The following is a 22,312-nucleotide window of genomic DNA, read 5'->3' on the forward strand; positions in this document are numbered from 1 at the left end:
TACACTGTCTCAGCCAGCCTGCCTATGCCCCTGTCTGTCTGTTTGTCTGTCTGTCTCTCCCCTATGACACTGTCATAACAACACACTGACTTCGTGACTCTTACATGTAAGCGCTGTTTCTTCCGACTGGCCCATGAGCCTATTCGGTCTTCCTTAATGTGGGAACCTTAGTATTGTGCCGCACACAAAAGAGACATGGCCAAGCTAAGTACTTAAAGAGAGAGCAGTACTTGGTCTCATTACAAAGCCGGAGAATGTGCCATTTCTCTGGGTGACTGGCTGTGTTGTGCCATTTGCCTCTCAAACGCAATGCACTGCCATGACGTTTGCCTCTACGTCTATGAGGAACTGTGGGAGAGTTCCTCGTAGCATACAGCTGAGGTATAAAGAGACTCACTTATGTGTCTTCATTTTTGAAGTGAAAATACATTTGATCAGATCCAAATCTAGATTTCGGACATAATCAACAGTGGAGTGTCATCTGAAAGAATTTGATTTGAGAAGATGATGACCACAGTTCCTCTGAGTTTATTTTGTGGATTTGGAGTTGATTGACAGGCTGTTGACAATCTGGCCATGTTTGAAGAGGCGGTAACACTTTCTTTGGATTGTCCATCTGTAGATGCTCTACAGATTGTCAGTAGCATTTCAACTAACTATCTCTAACCCAAACCTTAACCCTAACCCTTATTCTAAACTTAAAACCCCACCCTTACTGTAACCTTAGAAAGCAGTTGCTTATCAACAGATAGTATGACCATCTGTAGAGCGTTTACAGATGGAAAATCGGGACCATACGAATGAAGTGTGACCGAAGAGGCGAGCAGAGCCAAGAAACACTGGCTGAGATCTGTCAGGGAGATGCCTTTGGAGCAGCATAAAAGGCTTGGAGTGAGGCAAGCACTGCTCAAGCCTACTAACATGTTCTGACATGAACTGTCCCCAGGCACTCAGTCAGAGTCAGTCCGTTGTTGCCTCTGAACCCTAAAGACTCTAGGCTGGTAAGATGCCCTCTGCAGAGTCTCCAGAGGTTTAACTGTTGGGTTGAGTTTGTGTTAAAAAATGAAGCCCTCTTTTTTTTTTTGTGGAAATTGAAATATTTAGATGGAGGGCCGGTGGAATGTTGTTTTGGGAGCACAGAGGTGAAATAACATGACCTTTATGACCTGGGGAAGAGTACCGGGAGTCTGAGTGTTTTGTTGGTCAAGAAGACTGACATATGAGTATGGCTGAGTTAGCACAGCCCTGTAGTGTCTATGCTACTGTATGCTAGTGCTATATACAGGGGCTATGGAGGGTGATGATTGTGGCTAGCTAGCTGCTAGATTCCACCATGGCCCCATGTCGTGTCCCCCATGTCGAGCCACTGACCCCAGGGCCCTATAGTCCTCTGATGCTGTCCACCCCACTGACCGCCCGCTCGCTTCAGTGGAACACACAGGCCACGTTACTCTGGAGACGGTGCGTAGCGACATCTGGCCGTCATGGAAACTGGGTCAGTGGCTTTCCCGAAAGTAGTGCACAGACGAGTCCTTGACAGAGAAATAATGTTTTTTTAAAAACACAAAAAAAAAACATTTTACTTAACATGCATTTCTGTTCTGCTATTGACAAATGTTTGAGTAACTCCAGCGGTTACCGGATTATAACCAGGTCCTAGCGTGACCATCACGTTCTGTGGTAGGGACCAAGTCGGTTGGGTAATAGAAGCCCAACTGTCTGTTTCATACTATGTTCAGAATGCTTGGTATTAAAATGAGCAGGTGTAGCCTATTAGCAACATCCACAAACAGAGTGTCGATGACGTCTAAATTGAGAGAATTCTCTACCAATCCCAAATGACAATCGATCATGACAAGGACGGTGCCTCCAAGCAACCAATGGATAACACCTTAGCCTTAAACATATCCAAAGACTAAACGTATACATTCCATATGCGATCCTGACCAGTGACCACCATGAACCCCTTTTTCCATGAGGCTGTGAGAGTTCTGGGAACAGAGTTTTGTTTCATTGCCCCCCCGCATCATTGACTTTCTGGCGGTTGTGTTGAAAAACGGTAGTTGGTTTTTGGGTTGAATGGAGGCTGATGAGGCTGGGTGCATGCTAATTGAATGGACAGAGAGAGTACTGACTGACCTAGTTTAGTGGTGATGCAGTGGGTTCCATTCCTCTGGAGACAGTTAGATACATGTGCACATCTGCCTAAAAGGCGCTGCGTGGTCAATCTGACATCTGATGTTGCCGTACAGCATTTACTGCCATGCGGCCTCCGCAGAAGTCAGAGCAAATCTACTTTTTGCCTTTCGCCGTCAACCAATCATGTCAATGTTGAGCTTTACGGAGCCGTCTGCATTGTTACAAAGTTTGAGAGGTGCACGGCGATGCAGTACGGCGCTTGATTTGGCCTCTGCATTCCTCCGGAGGCGACGCAATTGCGTCACACCCTCCATACGAAGCCTCCGACCACATTTTCGGATCAAGCATAAATTGGCTTTAAGTCGCTGTTAAAATGAACTCCGCCCTCGAGTGGTGGGAAACACACCACAGAACAGACCTGGGTCATGTTCATAAAGCACCAACCGGAGAAAATGAAACGGAACTGGGACTTGTCTAATAAGAAACAATCCTTTTAGTTTTCTATCGCTTGTCTTTATGAACAGAACCCAGAGTAGGTGCATGGTCAAAATGGCTTCAGGTGCTATCAAATAAGACTGTTAGGTTTCTATAGTAATAGAAAATGCTAGACACTAAACAGGAAGTATGGTTCACTAGATTGCCGCTTTTGGGTGTTCATCCAAGTATTGGACTGGTATTGGATTCCAGACACAGAATGGATTACATTTAACATTTACATTTAAGTCATTTAGCAGACGCTCTTATCCAGAGCGACTTACAAATTGGTGCATTCACCTTATTGACATCCAGTGGAGCAGCCACTTTACAATAGTGCATCTAAATCTTTTAAGGGGGGTGAGAAGGATTACTTTATCCTATCCTAGGTATTCCTTAAAGAGGTGGGGTTTCAGGTGTCTCCGGAAGGTGGTGATTGACTCCGCTGTCCTGGCGTCGTGAGGGAGTTTGTTCCACCATTGGGGGGCCAGAGCAGCGAACAGTTTTGACTGGGCTGAGCGGGAACTGTACTTCCTCAGTGGTAGGGAGGCGAGCAGGCCAGAGGTGGATGAACGCAGTGCCCTTGTTTGGGTGTAGGGCCTGATCAGAGCCTGGAGGTACTGAGGTGCCGTTCCCCTCACAGCTCCGTAGGCAAGCACCATGGTCTTGTAGCGGATGCGAGCTTCAACTGGAAGCCAGTGGAGAGAGCGGAGGAGCGGGGTGACGTGAGAGAACTTGGGAAGGTTGAACACCAGACGGGCTGCGGCGTTCTGGATGAGTTGTAAGGGTTTAATGGCACAGGCAGGGAGCCCAGCCAACAGCGAGTTGCAGTAATCCAGACGGGAGATGACAAGTGCCTGGATTAGGACCTGCGCCGCTTCCTGTGTGAGGCAGGGTCGTACTCTGCGGATGTTGTAGAGCATGAACCTACAGGAACGGGCCACCGCCTTGATGTTAGTTGAGAACGACAGGGTGTTGTCCAGGATCACGCCAAGGTTCTTAGCGCTCTGGGAGGAGGACACAGTGGAGTTGTCAACCGTGATGGCGAGATCATGGAACGGGCAGTCCTTCCCCGGGAGGAAGAGCAGCTCCGTCTTGCCGAGGTTCAGCTTGAGGTGGTGATCCGTCATCCACACTGATATGTCTGCCAGACATGCAGAGATGCGATTCGCCACCTGGTCATCAGAAGGGGGAAAGGAGAAGATTAATTGTGTGTCGTCTGCATAGCAATGATAGGAGAGACCATGTGAGGTTATGACAGAGCCAAGTGACTTGGTGTATAGCGAGAATAGGAGAGGGCCTAGAACAGAGCCCTGGGGGACACCAGTGGTGAGAGCACGTGGTGAGGAGACGGATTCTCGCCACGCCACCTGGTAGGAGCGACCTGTCAGGTAGGACGCAATCCAAGCGTGGGCCGCGCCGGAGATGCCCAACTCGGAGAGGGTGGAGAGGAGGATCTGATGGTCCACAGTATCGAAGGCAGCCGATAGGTCTAGAAGGATGAGAGCAGAGGAGAGAGAGTTAGCTTTAGCAGTGCGGAGCGCCTCCGTGATACAGAGAAGAGCAGTCTCAGTTGAATGACTAGTCTTGAAACCTGACTGATTTGGATCAAGAAGGTCATTCTGAGAGCGATAGCGGGAGAGCTGGCCAAGGACAGCACGTTCAAGGGTTTTGGAGAGAAAAGAAAGAAGGGATACTGGTCTGTAGTTGTTGACATCGGAGGGATCGAGTGTAGGTTTTTTCAGAAGGGGTGCAACTCTCGCTCTCTTGAAGACGGAAGGGACGTAGCCAGCGGTCAGGGATGAGTTGATGAGCGAGGTGAGGTAAGGGAGAAGGTCTCCGGAAATGGTCTGGAGAAGAGAGGAGGGGATAGGGTCAAGCGGGCAGGTTGTTGGGCGGCCGGCCGTCACAAGACGCGAGATTTCATCTGGAGAGAGAGGGGAGAAAGAGGTCAGAGCACAGGGTAGGGCAGTGTGAGCAGAACCAGCGGTGTCATTTGACTTAGCAAACGAGGATCAGATGTCGTCGACCTTCTTTTCAAAATGGTTGACGAAGTCATCTGCAGAGAGGGAGGAGGGGGGAGGGGGATTCAGGAGGGAGGAGAAGGTGGCAAAGAGCTTCCTAGGGTTAGAGGCAGATGCTTGGAATTTAGAGTGGTAGAAAGTGGCTTTAGCAGCAGCGACAGAAGAGGAAAATGTAGAGAGGAGGGAGTGAAAGGATGCCAGGTCCGCAGGGAGGCGAGTTTTCCTCCATTTCCGCTCGGCTGCCCGGAGCCCTGTTCTGTGAGCTCGCAATGAGTCGTCGAGCCACGGAGCGGGACGGGAGGACCGAGCCGGCCTGGAGGATAGGGGACATAGAGAGTCAAAGGATGCAGAAAGGGAGGAGAGGAGGGTTGAGGAGGCAGAATCAGGAGATAGGTTGGAGAAGGTTTGAGCAGAGGGAAGAGATGATAGGATGGAAGAGGAGAGAGTAGCGGGGGAGAGAGAGCGAAGGTTGGGACGGCGCGATACCATCCGAGTAGGGGCAGTGTGGGAAGTGTTGGATGAGAGCGAGAGGGAAAAGGATACAAGGTAGTGGTCGGAGACTTGGAGGGGAGTTGCAATGAGGTTAGTGGAAGAACAGCATCTAGTAAAGATCAGGTCGAGCGTATTGCCTGCCTTGTGAGTAGGGGGGGAAGGTGAGAGGGAGAGGTCAAACGAGGAGAGGAGTGGAAAGAAGGAGGCAGAGAGGAATGAGTCAAAGGTAGACGTGGGGAGGTTAAAGTCGCCCAGAACTGTGAGAGGTGAGCCGTCCTCAGGAAAGGAGCTTATCAAGGCATCAAGCTCATTGATGAACTCTCCGAGGGAACCTGGAGGGCGATAAATGATAAGGATGTTAAGCTTGAAAGGGCTGGTAACTGTGACAGCATGGAATTCAAAGGAGGCGATAGACAGATGGGTAAGGGGAGAAAGAGAGAATGACCACTTGGGAGAGATGAGGATCCCGGTGCCACCACCCCGCTGACCAGAAGCTCTCGGGGTGTGCGAGAACACGTGGGCGGACGAAGAGAGAGCAGTAGGAGTAGCAGTGTTATCTGTGGTGATCCATGTTTCCGTCAGTGCCAAGAAGTCGAGGGACTGGAGGGAGGCATAGGCTGAGATGAACTCTGCCTTGTTGGCCGCAGATCGGCAGTTCCAGAGGCTACCGGAGACCTGGAACTCCACGTAGGTCGTGCGCGCTGGGACCACCAGATTAGGGTGGCCGCGGCCACGCGGTGTGGAGCGTTTGTATGGTCTGTGCAGAGAGGAGAGAACAGGGATAGACAGACACATAGTTGACAGGCTACAGAAGAGGCTACGCTAATGCAAAGGAGATTGGAATGACAAGTGGACTACACGTCTCGAATGTTCAGAAAGTTGAGCTTACGTAGCAAGAATCTTATTGACTAAAATGATTAAAAATGATACAGTACTGCTGAAGTAGGCTTGGTGGCAGTGGCTGCGTTGTTGACTTTGTAGGCTAGCTGGCAGTGGCTGCGTTGTTGATTACGTTACGTTGCGTTAAAAGAACGACAATAGCTGGCTAGGTAACCTAGAAAATCGCTCTAGACTACACAATTATCTTTGATACAGAGACGGCTATGTAGCTAGCTACGATCAAACAAATCAAACCGTTGTACTATAATGAAATGAAATGAAAATGTGATACTATGGATGTGTCCACCTTCAAAGGTAGTTTGAAAAAATGCAAAGGGGACTATGGGGCTTTTTGGATCTCCCTGCTTAGGCCCTGGAAGCTTTGAACATCTAATGAGACACATTGGTCAATAGACAGTTTTTCTCGGCTCAATCTCCGTTCATAATCCCATACGGGCTGAAACAATGTGTGGACTGAATTAGTATTCATAGTAGATTGAATGGGGCCTGTTGATCTCTTTGTGTGTGTGTGTGAATGGACATGATGGAGAATTTCAATGGTTATTGGCTGTGGGTATCCTTTGATCTAATCCGAAAAGTGTGTGTGCAGATGCAAGCATGTGTGTGTTATGTGCATTTGTCGATAAGTTTCTTGGAAACCAATGACTCACACATTAAACTGGCAAGTTGGACATCATCATAGCTTCCTGTACTCCGCACTGTACCATTGGCATTAAGCCTTTGCCAAGACTGTGCTTCAAGTGGCGAGGATTGGACACAATGACACTCCAACTATTATATATTTGAAATGATAAACTGGGTGGTTCGAGCCCTGAATGCTGATTGGCTGAAAGCTGTGGTATATCAGATTGTATACCATGGGTATGACAAAACATGTCTTTTGACTACTCTAATTATGTTGCGTCGTGCCTAAGAACAGCCCTTATAAGTGGATCCATACAAATCTAGGAAACAGATGATTCCAAAATCAAAAAACCACTAACTACTGATGTTATGCATTTAATCTTGCTATCCTTTGGGTAGGAGAAACAGACTGCCTCAGGCAGAGAGCAGAGCAAATGGCTCCTCAAAAGGTTGCTACCACTAGGATAATGACATCTGAGGGAATTGGAAATAAGTTGTCAAAGAGATGATTAATATTTCATATTTTAGTTTTTTTTTCTCTCTCATTTTCATGTTGAGGTAGAGGATATTGTTCTGCCCTAACGGCAACAATTTCACCATGGCACTTAGACGTCAACTAGATAGACTATGAAACTGCATTCCCACTTCTAACCTTCCTGGTATTTTCACTGCAGACAAGATAAGTCTGTCTGGATATTTCTCAGTCTTTTACTTGTATATGACTCAAAGGTCAACAACAACACGCTGCACTGGTTGCTTTCTCCTGGTATAAGAGTTCATGAATATAACAACATAGAATATCTTTGCTAATAACTTCCCGTGGAAGTAGCTGTTTTGGACACTTTTCATAGAACAAGTTAACAGTCATTAATGTACACAGACAAATCTGTAAAAAAAAAAAAGTGTCCAAATCCAGTTGAAATAGAGAATCACACACTTTTTTTTTTACCCTATTTCCCCAGCCACTTTAATATGGACAGACTATTTCTGACTGATCGCACAAGGACTAATGACGTCTGTACGTCTGTTCGGTCATTATGTTTTGTATCATTTAGTATTCTGTCATTTGGTGCTCTGTCAGTATTGTGATTTAGTGTTCTGTCATTTTGTATTATCATTCAATGTTCTGTCATTTAGGCGTAGCTTTTTGTCGTCTATCATTTCAAATTCTGTTATTTAGAAAACTGTAATTGTGTCCACACCAGGAAGTAGGCCTTCTATACATTGAAGCTCAAACTGCCTTGATAGATCTCTATTTCTAGAGGTTTGGTAATGATGCCTTGTGGGTGTAACGCGGAATGAGCGCAATGGGATGCTAGCATTGAATGTTAACCGCCCTATGATAAAACACAGTAGCCTGTCAATGAATGGCCTTGTGCATCACATGCAAACTAGCGCTTCACATGCTAGCGAAGCCACTGGTGTTGAAAGGCTGGTATTAATGTCTAAGTGGACGTGTGGGTCGACGCTTTACTGAATGGGGACTGATTGGCTACCTGATAATGCCCCTCATTGCTTACACATGCTGGACCTTTGTGCTAAAAAAGTACAATTTGATTGACTGGTGAGTCAATGGTTGTGTCCCTATCACCTCATCTCCTTTCCTTCCTGATAGCTGACCAATGGAAATGTTCCACCTCTTGAGTGAGCTACATGGCCCAAATTTACTTTTGGTTTGAAGAGAAGGCCTATGGACCTTTTGCTGTCATCCACTTCTAATTAAATGTAATTGGTTGTCTAATTGTCCAAATTATAAAGTGGTTCATTGGTAATGATGGAATAGGCCAGTGTCATTACACGCATCGCTGTACCATAGTGAGTCAACCGTAGTGGGAGAGATGACATGTTGCCTCAGCAGTCACCGAGGTCAGATGAGATATTTACATTACCAAGTCATTACCGCTGTTGCAACAATGACTCTGACTCGCTCCTTTGACACAATGAACATGCGAAAGCCCTTTAAATGAGATACATTAGTCTCATCTTATACATTCGTACCCACATGTTATTGACATCGTGATACGAGGGCTCGTGAGGCCATGTTATCGACATCGTGATACGAGGGCTCGTGAGGCCATGTTATCGACATCGTGAGACGAGGGCTCGTGAGGCCATGTTATCGACATCGTGAGACGAGGGCTCGTGAGGCCATGTTATCGACATCGTGATACGAGCGCTCGTGAGGCCATGTTATCGACATCGTGATACGAGGGCTCGTGAGGCCATGTTATCGACATCGCGATACGAGGGCTCGTGAGGCCATGTTATCGACATCGTGATACGAGGGCTCGTGAGGCCATGTTATCGACATCGTGATACGAGGGCTCGTGAGGCCATGTTATCGACATCGCGATACGAGGGCTCGTGAGGCCATGTTATCGACATCGTGATACGAGGGCTCGTGAGGCCATGTTATCGACATCGTGATACGAGGGCTCGTGAGGCCATGTTATCGACATCGTGATACGAGGGCTCGTGAGGCCATGTTATCGACATCGCGAGACGAGGGCTCGTGAGGCCATGTTATCGACATCGCGAGACGAGGGCTCGTGAGGCCATGTTATCGACATCGCGATACGAGGGCTCGTGAGGCCATGTTATCGACATCGCGATACGAGGGCTCGTGAGGCCATGTTATCGACATCGCGATACGAGGGCTCGTGAGGCCATGTTATCGACATCGCGATACGAGGGCTCGTGAGGCCATGTTATCGACATCGCGATACGAGGGCTCGTGAGGCCATGTTATCGACATCGCGATACGAGGGCTCGTGAGGCCATGTTATCGACATCGCGATACGAGGGCTCGTGAGGCCATGTTATCGACATCGCGATACGAGGGCTCGTGAGGCCATGTTATCGACATCGCGATACGAGGGGTGGTGAAGCCACACGAAGCCACCCAAGTCGATGCAAAGAGAGAAAAAACAAAGCCTGATTAGATTGCTATTTCTCACACACACACTCCCACTCGAAAACAGCCAGTGACAGTAAACAGACAACTCATTATGTGAAATGACTTTCAACACCTATCCCCATGCATGCCAGGAAACCAGGCTTCTGGCTAGCGTGGGCTACGGCTACTGCAACCAAGTGATCAGTGTTGCTTATGACTGATGGCATATGTCACACCACCATAGTGTAAGACTGCTGGACTTCTGCTTGACCGGATCGTGTTGTGTTATTCCGATCGGTCTTGACCGGATCATGCTGTGTTAATCCGATCGGTCTTGACCGGATCATGCTGTGTTAATCCGATCGGTCTTGACCGGATCGTGTTGTGTTAATCCGATCGGTCTTGACCGGATCATGCTGTGTTATTCCGATCGGTCTTGACCGGATCATGCCGTGTTATTCCGATCGGTCTTGACCGGATCATGCCGTGTTAATCCGATCGGTCTTGACCGGATCATGCCGTGTTAATCCGATCGGTCTTGACCGGATCATGCCGTGTTAATCCGATCGGTCTTGACCGGATCATGCCGTGTTAAGCCGATCGGTCTTGACCGGATCATGCTCTGTTAATCCGATCCCGGATCATGCTGTGTTAATCCGATCGGTCTTGACCGGATCATGCTGTGTTAATCCGATCCCGGATCATGCTGTGTTAATCCGATTGGTCTTGACCGGATCATGCTGTGTTAATCCGATCCCGGATCATGCTGTGTTAATCCGATCGGTCTTGACCGGATCATGCTGTGTTAATCCGATGGGCTGAATTAAGGAATATGAGGAGTAATGTAAGGTGTTAGAGCCATTCACAGGCTTCCCTTGCACTATTAGTGGTGTGTGGTTTGGGCCTGGGGCCCGAGGCAAGGCGAGGACAGCCAAACCGACAACTGCAGTTCGAAGTTCAGCTTTTTAAAAATCAACCAAATGTTCATGAAGCACGATAGTTATTTGAATAATTATTTTTAGTTAGAGAGATCAGGGCACGAGGCTATTTTCTAAAATACAGCAAAACAACTGACAAAGTAATACACTAATATAAAAGTACACTGAACTATAATACACCGATTAGTTGTCAGGATGGAAAGGAGAGCAGGGAGGATTACTGGGACATTTGTGACACACTGAGACATGCCTCCCAGATAATGCTCCTGGCTTAAACTACCTACAAGCTTGTCTGGCAATTGACAACTGGGACGCAGGCTTGACCATGGGGTCTTAGTCATTGCCTTACAATTGACCATTAGGACATAGACATGGCCTTATCATTGACTACTGTGACACCGACCACTACCTTTTTCTATTAACTCTCCACTAACTCCATCCTCTGTCTCTCTGCAGTTTCTTTTTCTGCCGGCGGCGCCCCCTGCAGTTGTGGATGTGGTATGACCCTGTGTGGCAGGAAGGTGTTGACGGTGCTGAGCAGCGTGTTCGCTGTGTGTGCCCTGGGCCTGCTGGGCGTCGCTGTCAGTACTGACTACTGGCTCTATCTGGAGGAGGGCGTCATCCTGCCCCTCAACCAGAGTACCGAGTTACGCATGTCCCTGCACTCGGGCCTCTGGCGGGTCTGCTTCACAGCTGGTAAGTTTCTAGTTAGGGGTAGACGTTGCCCCTTAAGTACAGATCTAGGATCAGTTCAGCTTAGACATGCATATGTCCCTGCAGTCATAGATGTGGAGAGTCTGATTCATATTTGGTGAGTAGATGTTGCCCCTCTGGCACAAGTGTAAGATCAAGGTCAATAAAAAAAAAAAAATATATATATATATATATATATATATATATATATATATATATATATATATATATATATTTCTTTGACTGTCCCCATGGAGAACCCTTTTTGGTTCCAGGTAGAACCCTTTTGGAACACACAACCCAAAAGGGTTTCCTATTGGGACAGCCGGAAAACCCATTTGGAACCCTTTCTACAGAGGGTTCTACATGGAACCAAAAATGATTATACCTGGAACCAAAAAAAGGATTATTCTATGGGGACAGCCAAATAACCCTTTAAGGTTCTAGATAACACCTTTTTTCTAAGAGTTTAGTAGTACGGTGCCCCTGGAGCAAATTACTCAAGGACACATTGTCAGATTTTTACCAGCGAACTTTAAGTTACTGGCCCAACGCTCTAACTGCTAAGCTACCTGCCGCCCTAGACGTTGCCCTTCGGCACGAATCTAGGATCAAGGTAGACGCTGCCCCTTAGGCGTACCTACCAAGAGATTTCTCATCAGTTATAGTCACAGCTGTGTACATTCCCCCTCAAGCAGACACCAAGATGGCCATTAAGGAACTTCACTGGACTATATGCAAACCATATATCCTGAGGCTGCATTTATTGTAGCTGGGAATTTTAACAAAGTAAATTAGAGAACAAGGCTACCTAAATTCTACCAGCATATTGATTGCGCTACGCGAGGGGGAAATAGCCTCGACCACTGCTACTCTAACTTCCGCAATGCATACAAAGCCCTCCCTTTGGCAAATCCGACCATGACACCATCTTGCTCCTACCGTCTTATAGGCAGAAACTCAAACAGGATGTACCAGTGACGAGAACCATTCAACGCTGATCCGACCAATCGGAAGCCACGCTTCAAGATTGTTTTGATCACGCAGACTGGAATATGTTCTGGTCAGACTCAGAGAACAACATCGACCTATACGCTGACTCGGTGAGTGCATTTATAAAGAAGTGCATTGGAGATGTTGTGCCCACTGTGACTATTAAAACCTACCCTAACCAGAAACCGTGGATGGATGGCGGCATTTGCGCAAAACTGAAAATCCGATCCACCGCATTTAACCATGGAAAGAGGTCTGGGAATATGACTAAATATAAACAGTGTAGTTATTCCCTCTGCAAGGCAATCAAACAAGCAAAATGCCAGTACAGGGACAAGGTGGAGTCACAATTCAACGGCCCAGACACGAGACGTATGTGGCAGGGTCTACAGACAATCATGGACTACAAAAAGAACGTCACGGACACCGGCGTCACGCTTCCAGACAAACTAAACACCTTCTTTGCCCGCTTTGAGGATAATAAAGTGCCACCGTCGCAGCCCGCTAACAAGGACTGCACCCCAAACCCCCCTCCCCCACTCTCTGTGGCTGACGTGAGTAAAACGTGTTAACCCTCGCAAGGCTCCTGGCCTAGACGGCATCCCTAGCCGCGTCCTCAGAGCATGCACAGACCAGCTTGCTGGTGTGTTTACAGACATATTCAATCGCTCCCTATCCCAGTCTGTTGTTCCCAAATGCTTCAAGATGGCTACCATTGTTCCCGTACCCAAGAAGGCAAAGATAACTGAATTAAATGACTACCGCCCCGTAGCACTCACTTCTGTCATCATGTGCTTTGAGAGACTAGTCAAGGACCATATCACCTCCACCTTACCGGCCACCCTAGACCCACTTCAGTTTTCATACCGCCCCAACAGGTCCACAAATGACACGATTGCCATTACACTGCACACTTCCCTATCCCATCTGGACAAAAGGAATACATATGTAAGAATGCTGTTCATTGACTACAGCTCAGCATTCAACACCATAGTACCATCCAAGCTCATCATCAAGCTGGAGGCCCTGGGTCTCAACCCTGCCCTGTGCAATTGGGCCCTGGACTTTCTGACAGGCCGCCCCCAGGTGGTGAAGGTAGGAAACAACATCTCCACTTCGCTGACCCTCAACACTGGGGGACAACAAGGGTGCGTGCTCAGCCCCCTCCTGTACTCCTTATTCACCCACGACTGCGTGGCCATGTCACCCAAAACCCTGACAAACTTCTACAGATGCACAATCGAGAGCATCCTGTCGGGCTGTGTCATAGCCTGGTATGGCAACTGCACTGCCCTCAACCGCAAGGCTCTCCAGAGGGTGGTGCAGTCTGTGCAACGAATCACCGGGGGTAAACTACCTGCCCCCCTACAGCACCCAATGTCACAGGGAGGCCAAAAAGATAATCTAGGACATCAACCACCTGAGCCACTGCCTGTTCACACCGCTACCATCCAGAAGGCGAGGTCAGTACAGGTGCATCAAAGCAGGGACCGAGAGACTGAAAAACAGCTTCTACCTCAAGGCCATCAGACTGTTATACAGCAATCACTAACTCAGAGAGGCTGCTGCCTACATTGAGGCCCAATCAATGGCCACTTTAATAAATGGATCACTAGTCACTTTATATTATGCCACTCTAAATAATGCCACTTTAATACTCATATCACATGTATATACTGTATTTTATACCATCTATTGCAATTTGCCTATGCCGCTCGGCCATCGCTCATTCATATACTTACATGTACACATTCTCATTCACCCCTTTACACACGTATTAGGTAGTTGGGGAATTGTTAGATTACTTGTTAGATATTACTGCCCTGTCGGAACTAGAAGCACAAGCATTTCACTTACTTTACTTCAGTGTCTATGTCTCATGACTGGTACCTTCTAGCTGGCCCCGGTGCCAGTCTGTTTCTGTTTTTGGTAAGTGATGACAGGAAGTTGGCGAGGCGGCGAAACAGGCTGGCACTCCAGTCCTGATTCACTAGACCGCCACAGGACCCACTCTTGAGAGTCAAATGTTCATCCTCTCCTCTCTCCACTCCCTCCCGGCTGCATCCCAATAATCTGTCCTCGCGTTACCCTGTCTACCCATGTTGGGTTATTACCATTACTTGTCCTGTCAACTCACCCTGGCTGCCCTCTTGCTCTGGTACGCTGGGGGGGGGGGGGGGGGGAGGAGGAATCATGCTCTTCTACATTGCCTTTTTCCTTTGTCACTACCCCATGTGTCCCATTGCTGAACTGTTCGTCAGCGTTGGCCCATGCCGCTCGTCATTCCAGCATACAGCACCTGTCCTATTACCCCCCCCTCACCGCCCCCGAGGCATGCTGGGAGCTTGAAGCAGGAAGCACTAACTTTCACCCCTTTTCTCTCTTAGCGACGGCAGCTTTCAAAGTGTTTCCGAGCAGTAAACCAGGTATTCACTTCCTCTCTGATGTACTGTACTCTCTCTCCCCAGGTAGCCTCTGGATACTGAGGCTGACACAATCAACTGTAGCCAGTGCATGAGAATCAAACTAGTGACCTAACATTTACTGTATTTAAAATGCATGCACTTGCTAAGTAATATTTGTGAGGACAATAAACAGGATTTGTTTCTATATTGCCATTGTACCAGTGAAGGCTGGTGGAGGTATAAATGGGGAGGACTGGCTAATTTCTCCCTCCACCAGCATTATACTTTCCAGGAAGCATCACAGAGTGGCATGATGTTACAAAGCACACTCCTAGGTACTTCCATTTAACGTGTCTTTTTTTTGCCCTCAGTGTCCATCCTTACCTCCCATAAATCCTCAAGCAACACACTGTCAACATTTACATGTTTCTGTGGTGATTAAATAGAGGACATTTTGCTTTGGTCCAAAAGACCAACTTCCATTGAGGTTTTAGCTGTGATTTAATGGCCTTGTTGCTAAACTGCCCCACCTAGCTATCCGTTTGACCCAGAAAATCTAGGCTTGTGTTGGGTTAGTTAGTGACAGACACACAGGGTCTATCTGGCTCAGTACTGTTACGATACATCATTACACCATAGAGTGTGAATGGGCTGTGTTTGGCCCAGTGTTTCTGCTGCGTAGCGTCCATTGAGTGGGGGTATTAAATGCGGCTGTTGGTCCCAGTCTCTGTTTGATTTGTGCTTGTGCTGACTCTGGCCAATCCACTGTATAAAAGCTCGCTTCTCTCATGCCCATGAGACTATGAAGATGATGTTATGACTAGGGTGCTATAGTAGTGCTATACTAGGGTGCTATAGTAGTGCTATACTAGGGTGCTATAGTAGTGCTATACTAGGGTGCTATAGTAGCTTGCAAACAGGTCACTGATTGAACATGCTTTTTTAGTCCAGGAGTATGCCTAATAAGAGTCCAGTAAACCACCTCATAGCGAGTAAGAAACATGAAGGGGATTTCTTATTGAGTTAGAACAAAATGAAAATCAGCCACCTATCGACTTGACCGTAGACATTAAAAACAGTAGACAGTGCTGACGTCTTCCACTCATTCCTATGGACAATTTGAAGCGCGTCATATTGCTGCATGGCACCTCCTCGTAGGCTGCCGGCCCGTAATTGGTTCTGTGTCAGTACATGGTCCTGTATGACAACAGATGTAGTCAGAATGGATCCGTATATGATTAAATATCTTAAACTTGTAGCGGACTTTAAATGAATTCAGAGTGGGGATCGAAGTTGATCCATAATAAACCAATTATAGAGCCCTAAACGCCCCCCCCCCCCAAAAAAAAAAATGTTGGGCCCTTCTGGCGATTGGAATTTACATAAGCTTTCTAGGGCCAACCAGGGCTTTTTGCACCGCTAGGTTGCTACGAAGTAGACGACCAGCAGAGCTTGTGACTTCACGCTCCAGACCAGAAACTAGGGGCCCGATTTGGACAAGTAGGGGTACTGTACAAAAGTACAAATACGTCCTTTCATTCCACCAAACCATCTAACCATGGTTCACCTGTTCACCAAGTCCTCCTCCTGGCCTAACCAGTCACCTGAGTGCCCACACTCATTTTCAGGTACAACGCTGGGAAATGGTGCTCTAATTTTGATGATGTTTTTCTGGGCAGAGCTGAATAGTATTTATGAACACATAGTATGTCTGAAAGTTGCAGTCTAATTTGATTCCATTTATTATGGAATCATTCTATGGGCTGCGTTCCAAATGACCCCCTTTTCCCTACATAGTGCCTTACTGTGGTCTATATAGGGAATAGGGTGCCATTTGGGACGGGGTAATGATGGCTTAATAAGGCAGCGAGGGATCCCATGGCTCTTCATCACTAGTCTTATAGTAATTCAATTATACCAGACTGACAGCAAAGATTCCCTTATTGAAGAGGGTTAATTACTGTTAAGACTCTGCAGAGCGAGAGAGAGAGATTCAAGCGCACACATACGGTAGGCCGTCACTGTAAATAGGGATTTGTTCTTAACTGACTTGCCTAATTAAATAAAGGTTAAATAAAATAAATAAATACATGCACACACACACACCATCACCAGTGAGTAGGGTGAAATTAAAATAAGCACTCTTTCCCCACAGGACAGGGTGATAGAATGTCATGGCTGGGTGTTGGAACAAACAAACATTGAAGATCTCGGTGTATATTTGTACAATTATGTGTCTTACAAAGTAAAAGTAACCGCCTTTCTTTGGTCGCTTGTATCTTCCTCTTTCCTGATCTAACAACCCTGGTGTCGATGTCTGTTTAAACCCTTTAAAACAACACAAGTCTATTCCCAACTCTATGCAACAGTTCTCTTCTGTCTATTCCCAACTCTATGCAACAGTTCTCTTCTGTCTATTCCCAACTCTATGCAACAGTTCTCTTCTGTCTATTCCCAACTCTATGCAACAGTTCCCTTCTGTCTATTCCCAACTCTATGCAACAGTTCTCTTCTGTCTATTCCCAACTCTATGCAACAGTTCTCTTCTATGTCTATTCCCAACTCTATGCAACAGTTCTCTTCTATGTCTATTGCCAACTCTATGCAACAGTTCTCTTCTATGTCTATTGCCAACTCTATGCAACAGTTCTCTTCTATGTCTATTCCCAACTCTATGCAACAGTTCTCTTCTATGTCTATTCCCAACTCTATGCAACAGTTCTCTTCTATGTCTATTCCCAACTCTATGCAACAGTTCTCTTCTATGTCTATTCCCTATTCCCAACTCTATGCAACAGTTCTCTTCTGTCTATTCCCTATTTCCAACTCTATGCAACAGTTCTCTCCGATGTCTTTTCCCTATTCCCAACTCTATGCAACAGTTCTCTTCTATGTCTATTCCCAACTCTATGCAACAGTTCTCTTCTGTCTATTCCCAACTCTATGCAACAGTTCTCTTCTGTCTATTCCCAACTCTATGCAACAGTTCTCTTCTGTCTATTCCCAACTCTATGCAACAGTTCCCTTCTGTCTATTCCCAACTCTATGCAACAGTTCCCTTCTGTCTATTCCCAACTCTATGCAACAGTTCTCTTCTGTCTATTCCCAACTCTATGCAACAGTTCTCTTCTATGTCTATTCCCAACTCTATGCAACAGTTCTCTTCTATGTCTATTCCCAACTCTATGCAACAGTTCTCTTCTGTCTATTGCCAACTCTATGCAACAGTTCTCTTCTATGTCTATTGCCAACTCTATGAAACAGTTCTCTTCTATGTCTATTCCCAACTCTATGCAACAGTTCTCTTCTATGTCTATTCCCAACTCTATGCAACAGTTCTCTTCTATGTCTATTCCCAACTCTATGCAACAGTTCTCTTCTATGTCTATTCCCAACTCTATGCAACAGTTCTCTTCTGTCTATTCCCTATTCCCAACTCTATGCAACAGTTCTCTTCTAGGTCTATTCCCTATTCCCAACTCTTCAACAGTTCTCTTCTATGTCTATTCCCTATTTCCAACTCTGTGCAACAGTTCTCTCCGATGTCTTTTCCCTATTCCCAACTCTATGCAACAATTCTCTTCTATGTCTATTCCCAACTCTATGCAACAGTTCTCTTCTGTCTATTCCCAACTCTATGCAACAGTTCCCTTCTGTCTATTCGCAACTCTATGCAACAGTTCTCTTCTGTCTATTCCCAACTCTATGCAACAGTTCTCTTCTATGTCTATTCCCAACTCTATGCAACAGTTCTCTTCTATGTCTATTCCCAACTCTATGCAACAGTTCTCTTCTATGTCTATTGCCAACTCTATGCAACAGTTCTCTTCTATGTCTATTGCCAACTCTATGCAACAGTTCTCTTCTATGTCTATTCCCAACTCTATGCAACAGTTCTCTTCTGTCTATTCCCAACTCTATGCAACAGTTCTCTTCTATATCTATTCCCAACTCTATGCAACAGTTCTCTTTTATGTCTATTCCCTATTCCCAACTCTTCAACAGTTCTCTTCTATGTCTATTCCCTATTTCCAACTCTATGCAACAGTTCTCTCCGATGTCTTTTCCCTATTCCCAACTCTATGCAACAGTTCTCTTCTAGGTCTATTCCCAACTCTATGCAACAGTTCTCTTCTGTCTATTCCCAACTCTATGCAACAGTTCTCTTCTATGTCTATTCCCAACTCTATGCAACAGTTCTCTTCTATGTCTATTCCCAACTCTATGCAACAGTTCTCTTCTATGTCTATTCCCAACTCTATGCAACAGTTCTCTTCTATGTCTATTCCCAACTCTATGCAACAGTTCTCTTCTATGTCTATTCCCAACTCTATGCAACAGTTCTCTTCTGTCTATTCCCAACTCTATGCAACAGTTCTCTTCTATGTCTATTCCCAACTCTATGCAACAGTTCTCTTTTATGTCTATTCCCTATTCCCAACTCTATGCAACAGTTCTCTCCGATGTCTTTTCCCTATTCCCAACTCTATGCAACAGTTCTCTTCTAGGTCTATTCCCAACTCTATGCAACAGTTCTCTTCTGTCTATTCCCAACTCTATGCAACAGTTCTCTTCTGTCTATTCCCAACTCTATGCAACAGTTCTCTTCTATGTCTATTCCCAACTCTATGCAACAGTTCTCTTCTATGTCTATTCCCAACTCTATGCAACAGTTCTCTTCTATGTCTATTCCCAACTCTATGCAACAGTTCTCTTCTATGTCTATTCCCAACTCTATGCAACAGTTCTCTTCTATGTCTATTCCCAACTCTATGCAACAGTTCTCTTCTATGTCTATTCCCAACTCTATGCAACAGTTCTCTTCTGTCTATTCCCTATTCCCAACTCTATGCAACAGTTCTCTTCTATGTCTATTCCCTATTCCCAACTCTTCAACAGTTCTCTTCTATGTCTATTCCCCATTTCCAACTCTGTGCAACAGTTCTCTTCTATGTCTATTCCCAACTCTATGCAACAGTTCTCTTCTATGTCTATTCCCAACTCTATGCAACAGTTCTCTTCTGTCTATTCCCAACTCTATGCAACAGTTCCCTTCTGTCTATTCGCAACTCTATGCAACAGTTCTCTTCTGTCTATTCCCAACTCTATGCAACAGTTCTCTTCTATGTCTATTCCCAACTCTATGCAACAGTTCTCTTCTATGTCTATTCCCAACTCTATGAAACAGTTCTCTTCTATGTCTATTCCCAACTCTATGCAACAGTTCTCTTCTATGTCTATTCCCAACTCTATGCAACAGTTCTCTTCTATGTCTATTCCCAACTCTATGCAACAGTTCTCTTCTATGTCTATTGCCAACTCTATGCAACAGTTCTCTTCTATGTCTATTCCCAACTCTATGCAACAGTTCTCTTCTGTCTATTCCCAACTCTATGCAACAGTTCTCTTCTATATCTATTCCCAACTCTATGCAACAGTTCTCTTTTATGTCTATTCCCTATTCCCAACTCTTCAACAGTTCTCTTCTATGTCTATTCCCTATTTCCAACTCTATGCAACAGTTCTCTCCGATGTCTTTTCCCTATTCCCAACTCTATGCAACAGTTCTCTTCTAGGTCTATTCCCAACTCTATGCAACAGTTCTCTTCTGTCTATTCCCAACTCTATGCAACAGTTCTCTTCTATGTCTATTCCCAACTCTATGCAACAGTTCTCTTCTATGTCTATTCCCAACTCTATGCAACAGTTCTCTTCTATGTCTATTGCCAACTCTATGCAACAGTTCTCTTCTATGTCTATTCCCAACTCTATGCAACAGTTCTCTTCTATGTCTATTCCCAACTCTATGCAACAGTTCTCTTCTGTCTATTCCCAACTCTATGCAACAGTTCTCTTCTATGTCTATTCCCAACTCTATGCAACAGTTCTCTTTTATGTCTATTCCCTATTCCCAACTCTATGCAACAGTTCTCTCCGATGTCTTTTCCCTATTCCCAACTCTATGCAACAGTTCTCTTCTAGGTCTATTCCCAACTCTATGCAACAGTTCTCTTCTGTCTATTCCCAACTCTATGCAACAGTTCTCTTCTGTCTATTCCCAACTCTATGCAACAGTTCTCTTCTGTCTATTCCCAACTCTATGCAACAGTTCTCTTCTATGTCTATTGCCAACTCTATGCAACAGTTCTCTTCTGTCTATTCCCAACTCTATGCAACAGTTCTCTTCTATGTCTATTCCCAACTCTATGCAACAGTTCTCTTCTATGTCTATTCCCAACTCTATGCAACAGTTCTCTTCTATGTCTATTCCCAACTCTATGCAACAGTTCTCTATGTCTATTCCCAACTCTATGCAACAGTTCTCTTCTATGTCTATTCCCAACTCTATGCAACAGTTCTCTTCTATGTCTATTCCCAACTCTATGTAACAGTTCTCTTCTATGTCTATTCCCAACTCTATGCAACAGTTCTCTTTTATGTCTATTCCCTATTCCCAACTCTTCAACAGTTCTCTTCTATGTCTATTCCCTATTTCCAACTCTATGCAACAGTTCTCTCCGATGTCTTTTCCCTATTCCCAACTCTATGCAACAGTTCTCTTCTATGTCTATTCCCCATTCCCAACTCTATGCAACAGTTCTCTTCTGTCTATTCCCTATTCATCTACAGTCATGCCATTTCATTCCTGCACCATTCCATCGATTAACTCTACTTACCCCCTTTTCTAGCGATGAGCCCCCTAGTGTTTGGGCTTTGTATTCACATGTTAAAGGTGTCGTAAAGGGTTAATAAATGCCGTCTTCTCCTTTGCTTGTGTTGCAGGTGATGAGAAGGGCCGTTGTTTCACCGTTCAGTATGTGATGCCCACCAACGTGCAGCTGACCTCTGAGTCTACAGTTAGTGTGCTGAGTAAGTGAAGAAGACTTGTCATGGGGACATATCAAGTGTCTTAGAGTAGGAGTGCTGATTTAGGATCAGTTTGACCTTTTTAGATCACAATGTATAAGATAACATGGACAGGCGGATCTGATCCTAGATCAGCACTCCTACGCTGAGATGCTTTAGGAATACGGGCTCTGGTCCCTAGCAGAAACACACCCGTTCTGTTGTGGGAGGACATAAATGTAGAGACAAGAGTTTTTCCTGAATGTATGACCGGGCAAGTCATTAACTATCCCATAACCAGAGTTGTTCCAGATCAGATCACATGGTCAAGAAAATCTCTCGGCCTAACTCCGAGACCACCGGACAGACCGCTGTCACTTTAGGGCTCAAGATATTTCTGTTCTTAAAGTCTAAAAATAACTTTGACATGAGTTGAGTTGAGTAATAGATGAGGGGTATGCCTGAGGAGAGGAAGCACATGCTTCATCGTCAGTCCCCCAGGGTCCATTCTGATCACGTCAAACAAAAGGCATGAGTTTCATTGGAATGTCCTTCCTTTGCCTACATGACTCACAATGAATAATAGTCAATTCTGTGGACAATGATGCTATAGACATGCTGTATGTCTCATACAGAGTACAGAGTACTTCCGGGTTGGAGCGAGCGGTCGCATCCGCACTTCGGTCCGCAGGTAGTATAACTTTTCATTACATTTCATTACATTTCATTATAGTACAACGGTTTGATTTGTCTAATCTTAGCAATTTATTCTTAGCTAGCTACATAGCCGTCTTTGTATCAAAGATAATTGCGTAATTATTGTATTTCGTCGTCCTAACGTAGTCTACACTGCTATCTGCCCAGCAGCTAGCCAGCTAGCAAACGTCC

General features: G+C 45.7%; 1 pseudogene; it reads left to right on the plus strand.

Annotated features, from left to right (window-relative positions):
* LOC115103568 (voltage-dependent calcium channel gamma-5 subunit-like) overlaps nucleotides 1-22,312 on the plus strand; it is a 31,216-nt pseudogene that overhangs the window by 3,126 nt on the left and 5,778 nt on the right.

Source organism: Oncorhynchus nerka, linkage group LG21, assembly GCF_034236695.1.
Source record: "Oncorhynchus nerka isolate Pitt River linkage group LG21, Oner_Uvic_2.0, whole genome shotgun sequence".
Classification (NCBI taxonomy): domain Eukaryota; kingdom Metazoa; phylum Chordata; class Actinopteri; order Salmoniformes; family Salmonidae; genus Oncorhynchus; species Oncorhynchus nerka.